Source organism: Nyctereutes procyonoides, unplaced genomic scaffold, assembly GCF_905146905.1.
Source record: "Nyctereutes procyonoides isolate TBG_1078 unplaced genomic scaffold, NYPRO_anot_genome, whole genome shotgun sequence".
NCBI lineage: Eukaryota > Metazoa > Chordata > Mammalia > Carnivora > Canidae > Nyctereutes > Nyctereutes procyonoides.
Window position 1 is genome coordinate 3,542,316 of NW_026575043.1, and position 7,864 is coordinate 3,550,179.

At 40.6% G+C, this 7,864-nt stretch overlaps 1 long non-coding RNA gene across 1 annotated transcript; it reads left to right on the forward strand.

Annotated features, from left to right (window-relative positions):
- Nucleotides 1-49: 49 nt before the first annotated feature.
- Nucleotides 50-7,612, forward strand: LOC129507535 (uncharacterized). The gene is made up of 3 exons (XR_008664025.1): nucleotides 50-299; nucleotides 1,054-1,158; nucleotides 4,044-7,612. It is a non-coding gene; the product is annotated as an uncharacterized LOC129507535 (long non-coding RNA).
- Nucleotides 7,613-7,864: the final 252 nt, after the last annotated feature.

Here is a 7,864-nt window from a genome sequence, read left to right on the forward strand (position 1 = left end):
AACATCTTTTTTTTTTTTGAATCCTCTTAAGAGCCCTGTCAGATGTTTTCTGCTCCCTTCTTCACAAGACTGCGAGGCTAGATGACACCACTAGGCAGTGACAGACTGAGACTTCAGCTCTTCTGACTCAAAGTCCACATGTGGAAAGAGGTTCTGAAAGTACTTCTCTCTCCAGAGGCAGAAGATCCTCGAGCCCCCAAAGGACTGGGAGTGTCTCTAAAACGTACACTTTGATACTGGTTTTGAAAAACAAATTCATAGGGAAATCGATTTTGAAGGGATCTGGAAAAAAGTAGCAAGTAAGTGGTTGTCATTTAATCAGAATTTGTCTCTGAACATCCGAATATCCTGTTTTATCTGCATTAAGGAAATCATGGGTATTGATTGGATTACGATCATGCAGTAATACTGGCTCACATATAATCCTTCAGTTCACCTCAGTGTTACGCTACACATGTTTAAAGGAAATCATGGATATTTTTCTGTGATCTATTAGCCACTTCTAGCTGAGCACAAACCATTGCTGTGCATTATAGAGCTGTTTTTTTCCAGTCTGGCCTAACAACATAATCAGTTTGCGAAAAGAGAAGGAGGGAAAGAAGCACTATAATATAATATACTGTATTAGAAAAACAAAACCATGTTGTTTAACATGGTATAAAGAATATCAAATTAAAATGCTAATGAAAGGCAGCAGGACCAGCCTAAATGACATGTACCTTTTTAAAATTTATCATTTATTAAGGCTAAAGTCCCAAGGTTTTCAACCAGAGCTCAGAAATTGCCTATTGCGTGATACTATTTTTCTGAAAACTGCTCTAGGGGAACACATAACTATTTATTACATTCTTTTCAAAAAGCTCATCTAGGATCATTTATAGAGTGATCCAATTCCTCTACTCTGAAATATACTCAAATAGTTGAATTTACATTTTAGATTGAGAAGTGCACAAAGTTGAAAATTGAGGACAGAAAAGAAATCTGGATTCAAACAATGTATCAGAATTAGGGTTTTTATTTTATTGTTTATTATTTTTTAATTTTTCTGTATAGGCTTTACACCAAGCATGGGGCTTGAACTCACAGCCTGGTGATCAAGAGTCCCACACACTCTACTGACTGAGCCAGCCAGGAGACCTAGGGTCTTTATTTTTTAAGGTAACATTTTAATAATTGATAATATGAGATACAGACTAATTTTAATGATGATAAATCAGTTCTAAGATAAAAGGCAGTAAACCGGTGATTATAAAGTACCAATAACATGAAAAATAAAACACATTGTGAACATAGTTCATGATGAACATAAACCTTGTAGTTAAGCCATTATATATAATTTTTCTTCTCATTTTGTATTATTTATTTACTTATTTATTTATTTAAAAGCTCCGTTTCTTTCTTACTTTACTTCATTTATTTTACTTAAGTTATCTCTGTGCCCAACATGGGGCTCAAATTCATGACCCCAAGTGGGGTCATGCTCAAGCTACATGCTCTTCCAAATGAGCCAGTCAGGCACCCCACAAAATTTATTTATTTATTTATTTATTTATTTATTTATTTATTTATTTATTTATTTATTTTAAGATTTTATTTATTTGTTCATGAGAGAGGCAGAGACATAGGCAGAGAGAGAAGCAGGCTCCCTGCAGGGAACCCAACGTGGGACTTGATCCCAGGACCCTAGGATCACGCCCTGAGCCAAAGGCCGATGCTCAACCACTGAACCACCCAGCTGTCCTTATTATTTTTTTTAAGTAATCTCTACACCCAATATGGGGCTCAAACTCAGAACCCAAAATCAAGAGTTGCATACTTTTCCTGTGAGCCAGCAAGTTGCCCCAGTTTATTTGTATTTTAAAAGGGTGATTTAATTTTCACTTTTCAGAATAATGAGTATTGATCCTGAGAAGTTCACTATTCACAAAAGACATATCTGGGTCTGGTAGTTGTCATTTGTATAAAGAAACTGCTGAAATTTCACAATGGGCCGTCAATGTTCCTTTTTCAAAACAAGTGTACTCTAGGTAGAAATTTTCTTCTTAATCTCTTTCCTTTAATAGTTCTTTATATTTTATTTCTTAAACCCAGGCCATTTCTGAGAGGATTTGGACGTGGAGAAAATTTTCACAAAATTCACAGTTAATTTTACAAAAGTTAACTTGTTGAGTCAGTTTATATGATGAGAATGAATTGCTAGCTGGCTACATAAGGGAGGACAAGCATATTAAGTATATTTGTTCAAGAGAAACAAAACCAATAGGATAGATAGAAATATAAGGAATTTGCACACGTGATTATGTCAGCTGGCAAGTCCAAAATCTGCAGAGTCAATGTCCCAGTTCAAAGGCCATCAGGCAAGGAGAATTTCTTATTGGAGGTGCCTGGGGGGATGGGGTTGGGGTGGTGGTTGGGGGGGCGGTTGGGTCAGGCTTCCATTTGAGTGTGTGAGGCCTATTCACATTATGAAAGTTTTACTCAGTTTATTTACTTAAATGTTAATCTCATTCAAAGGCACCGTTACCCAACAGAAACACCTATAGTAATGTTTGACCAAATATCTGGGCACTGCAAGACTCAGTCAAGTTGACTTAAAATTAGCCCTCACAATGGGAAAGAAAGCCTTGCCTGAACCTTGACTGAGGATGTACTTGGATTCCCTTCAGATAGGAAGGCCTAGAAACACAATACAGCCCATTCTCAGCTGATGGGTTAGTAGGAACATCGTATATGAAGGAGAGAGCAAACTATGCTTTATATGCCTTACGTCTTACCAGTTTCAAAGGAAATTCTTAAGCGTGTTTAGATGAAGGATTGCAGCTCTGTTTTCTAGTGGCAGATGCTGGTTCCTTGTGAAGGCTATAAAGGGAGGACCTGTTGCAAACTTGTCTCCCTGCCTTAAAAATGGCCACCTTCTCCCTATTCTTCTTCCCACCATCCTCCTTTCTACATGTGTCTCTGTGTCCAAATTTCCCCATCTTTTAAGGACATCAGTCATATGGGATAGGGTCTACTACAGACTGCATGTTTGTATCCCTCCAAACCTTTGAAACCTAATCCCTGATGTGATACTATTTGGAAGAGAGGGCCCTTGGGCAGTAACTATAAATGGAGTTAGTGTCCTTATGAAAGAGACCCCAGAGAACTCCCTCACTCCTGCCATCATGTAAGGACACTGAAAAGGTGGCCAAGAAGCACCAAATAGCAGGCCCTCACCAGACAGAATGTGCAGCTTCCAGAACTGTGAGAAATAAATGTTTGTTGTTAAAGCCGCTCAGTCTCCGGTATTTTTGCCATATTAGCCCAAACTGAGGAAGATGGGTTCTACTCTATCATTTTAACTATATTGCCTCTGTAAAAACCCTGTCTTCAAATAAGATCACGTTGTGGGGCAGCCCAGGTAGCTCAATGGTTTATGGCCGCCTTCAGCCCAGGGCATGATCCTGGAGACTCAGGGTCAAGTCCCATGTCAGGCTCCCTGCATGGAGCCTGCTTCTCCCTCTGCCTGTGTCTCTGCCTCTCTTCTGTGTCTCTCATGAATAAATAAAAAAAAAATCTTTAAAAAAAAGATCACATTGTAAGGTACTGAGAGTTAGGATTCCAACCTATGAGTTGATGGTGGTGGGAGACACAATTCAACCCATAACAGAAAGCTTTCCATCTTTCCTATTCTATCCTAACTCAACTGCTGGCTCCTCACTTCAGAGTGGGAGTAGTCAGCTACACTCCAGTACTGATCAGAGCCAAGTACCTTAGCAATCCCCACCATTTGTGTGATCTTTTCTTTTTATGGTCATTTCAGTTTTATTGTATTTGAAGCAGAACTAAGCAGTTCCTGCATTCTAAAAGGGCTCTCACGTAACTCTTGATTTCAGGGTCCTGAGTTCTATCCTCATGTTGGGCACAAAGCTTACATAAAAAAAAATAAAAGTTTAAAAAGTCTCTCAAGAGGAGGAAAAAGCCTTTTCTTTGAAAATCTGTTCTAATTGTTCTTAATGAAAGGAATACATTTTTTTAAGTTTATTCTTTTTTTTTTTTTTAAGCAATCTCTACACCCAACGTGGGGCATGAATTCATGACCCTGAGATCAAGAGTCATATGCCTTACTGACTGAGCCAGCGAGGCCACCGGAAAAAGAATAATTTCTGAGTGAGTTTTGAATGAGACCCAGAATTTCAGCTTTTGACATCACACATCACCAATCTCAAGAAGTTCTGTCCTCTGTGCTAATATGTTGATGAAACACAATATGTGTTCCTCTAATCTGTCAGAAAATTTTTGGTAAATATAGAAATAATACAGGAGATGCAAAATTTTATTCATAGACATTAGGAAAAAGTGAGAGGCTCAAAAAGAGGAATGAAAATAATTGCATATAAAAAAAAAAATCTTGAGCCAGAAGAAAAGCTTAGAACTAGCTCAAAGGAAAGTGGCCAGACTTCAGTTCAGGAAAGGGAGGAGACCTTCTGGGTATATGGCTTCCCAGTATAGGGAGATTAGCCCATAAACTGTATTAAAACGTCCATTCTAGGGGCGCCTGCGTGGCTCAGTGGTTGAGCTCATCATTTGGCTCACGGTGTGATCCTGGTGTCCTGGGATCAAGCCCCACATCAGGCTCCCTGCAAGGAGTCTGCTTCTCCCTCACCTTCTGCCCTTCCTCCCTGCTCCCAGGACCCTGGGATCATGACCTGAGCCAAAGGCAGATGCTTCACTGACTAAGCCACCCAGGCACCCCTAGAGTGAACCTTTTAATTGAGCCAGGAAAAGGTTCTTCAGTCATTGATCACTAAACCCATCAGTTACTTCCCGTCTGTGTGGTAGGATGAAAACAGATATGTTTCTCAGTAAAATGAAATGTGGTAACCAGGTGAGCAGCCCAGAAAGTGAGCCAGAGTATTGAAAATGGAAAACACATAAGTCAAGCTCTCAAAGTAGTCGAGGCCAAGGGTGCTTTTTGAGGGCTAAGAAAATGTGGTGGGGGTTATGAGACTGTATATAATTAACCAAACTCATAAACTGTATACTTAAAATAGGTGAATTCTATTGTACATGAGTTATATTACAATAAAGCTAAATAATAAAGAAGCTGACTGAGGTAATACAAGCAGGTCCCTAGGAGAGACCACCTGGATGCTGGGGAGAATATACAGAGAATCCCCTCACTCATGGAGGGTTAGAAACTGCCTTGCCTGCCACTGAGTGTCTGCATGTCAGCAAATAAACCAGGAGGCAGAGCTTGGCTAGGGAGACCCTCAAGTGGCCCAGGGCCTGAGAAAAGTCAGCAAAGATGGTATCAGAGCACCTGAAACCAAGAAAAGTCATCCTTAAGCTGTATAATTTCATTTCATTTCATTTCACTTCATTTTTAAAGCCATATAACTTTAATCCTATCTTAACATTTGTATCTTTTATGAAACATTTCACATATGCTATTTCACTTCAGTCAGCACAAAAACCTGCTGAGTGAACAATGCAAATACTACCTGTCTATTACACAAAGAAACTGTGAGCAGTAGGGCTGGTGTCGGGACATGTGCCAGGTACCAATTGATTGCCTCTCGGCTTCAAATTCATCGTCCAGTCCCTGAGGGAAGATTTCCAAGTTCCAGCAGCACAGCAACTTCTGCTAATGTCAGTTTTCCCCCAGTGAGGCCTGGATCCCAGAGAAGAGGACATTCCTTAGGCGCTCTTCCTTGGCACCCAGGGAAGCACAGAGAACTCGAACGAGTGCAGTCGAAGGAGCCACTCCTGTTCCACTAGCTGAAACACAGCGTTCAGGGCAGACCCATCTGTGTTGAGATCTGGACTTTGTTGGAGAGGGCATGCTAGGAGCAGGGAAGTGCCTTGGTGCTGCATCCAGGGAACTTGCTGGAAATCCCTCTGGAGCTTATCTGAAATCCACCCTCGAGGGTGCCAGAGGACTCTCTTCTCTGGAAGGTGTGTCCTAGAGACCAGACCCATTCTATTGCAATATTGCCCCTGGGGTGGGGGAGGGTACGTGGGGGTCCCTGGGAACCTTTAGCTGCTGGGTTCTGACGATCTCTGTCTGCACACCTCCCTCACCAGCACTTACTGGGTATTAACAGGAAAACTAGGAATGTAGTTTACTCAGCAAAATCTCCTTCTACGTATTATCTGCCAGGACAGCTGTTGTGCTAACTGGTTGCCACTCCAGTGACCTTGGGGTGCGTTGATACCTGTGCACCTGTGTGCTTGCAGAGAAAGACACCTGATCTCCTTTAGAAGATCACCAAGTTTTTCCCTCTAAGGAGTAGGATGAATAGTTCGTTTTAAATCAGATTGTCCTTTCAGTCCCCTGCAGAGTGGAGTTTATTATTATGCCCAAGAGACTAGATCCAAATTGACCAGAGGCTGTCAGGAAATTAGAAGCCCTTCATCTTAGACTCCAGTTATCTTAGTTAGGCACTGTGCTGCCAGTAGGAACGTTGCGTGGGACTCTCTAGGCTTGGGGGACCCCTAGAACGCTCATCATCCTAGGTTAGGCTGCCATATGAGAAAATGGTGGAGAGTATGAACTCTTCATACTCTCTCTGCTCCTAAATTTTCTAATATGAGAATGTCAAGAGTTCAGAATTTATTTTCTAGATCACCGGGTTATACTTAGAAACAAAGATTCACCAGCTTTTTTCCTGAAAATCTCTTTAAAGGTAAATGTACCACCTAAAAGGTATTCTTGCTCCAAAATTGAATCCGAATTGAAAACCTATTGCCAGTTTAAGGAAGTACTAGAAATAGAGAAATATGTTAAACACCATGGGAATGCCATCAGCAAAATCCAAAGTATAGGAAATTCTACAAGACAAATAATCGATTTTTTTTCCCAACCACTAAATGGCAAGTTAAAAAGCTATCAGGAAGGATTTGTAGAATATAAGAAAAGATATTAACAAATGCAAAACTTGTGGATCTTGTTTGAATTAACCAACTATAAAAAAGTAATAAGGGAAATGTGAACACTGTATTTTATGATGTTAAGACATAGGTATAATAATGGTATTGTGGTTGAGATACTAACTCCTACCAGTGAGAATGGTGAAAATTAACAAGGCAGGAAACAACAAATGTTGGAGAGGATGAAGAGAAAGAGGAACCCTCTTGCACTGTTGGTGGGAATGTGAACTGGTGCAGCCACTCTGGAAAACTGTGTGGAGGTTCCTCATAGAGTTAAAAATAGATCTGCTCCACGACCCAGCAATTGCACTGCTGGGGATTTGCCCCAAAGCTGCAGATGGAGTGAAACACTGGGACACCTGCACTTCAATCTTCATGGCAGCCATGTCCACAATAGCCAAACTATGGAAGAAGCCACGATGTCCTTTGACAGATGAATGGATAAAGAAGATGTGGTCTGTATATACCATGGAATATTACTCAGCCATGAGAAAGGACAAATACCCACCATTTGCTTCGACGTGGATGGAACTGGAGGTTATCATGCTGAGTGAAGTCAGTTGAGGAAGGACAATCATCATATGGTTTCACTCATACAGGGAATATAAGAAATAGTGAAAGGGATTATAAAGGAAAGGAGGGAACTGGGTGGAAAAATTAGGGAGATAAACCACGAGAGACTCCTAACTCTAGGAAACAAACAAAGAGTTGTGGAAGGGGAGGCGGGTGGGGGGTTGGGGTAACTGGGTGACGGGCACTGAGGAGGGCACTTGATGGGATGAGCACTGGGTGTTATACTATATGTTGGCAAATCGAACTTCAATAAAAACAAATAAAAAAAATAATGGTATTGTGGTTTTTACTCTAAAGGTTTTTAACCTATAAATACTATTTATAGATTAATGGTATATCTGATACTTGACATAAATCAATTCAGAAGGAAGGGTAAAAA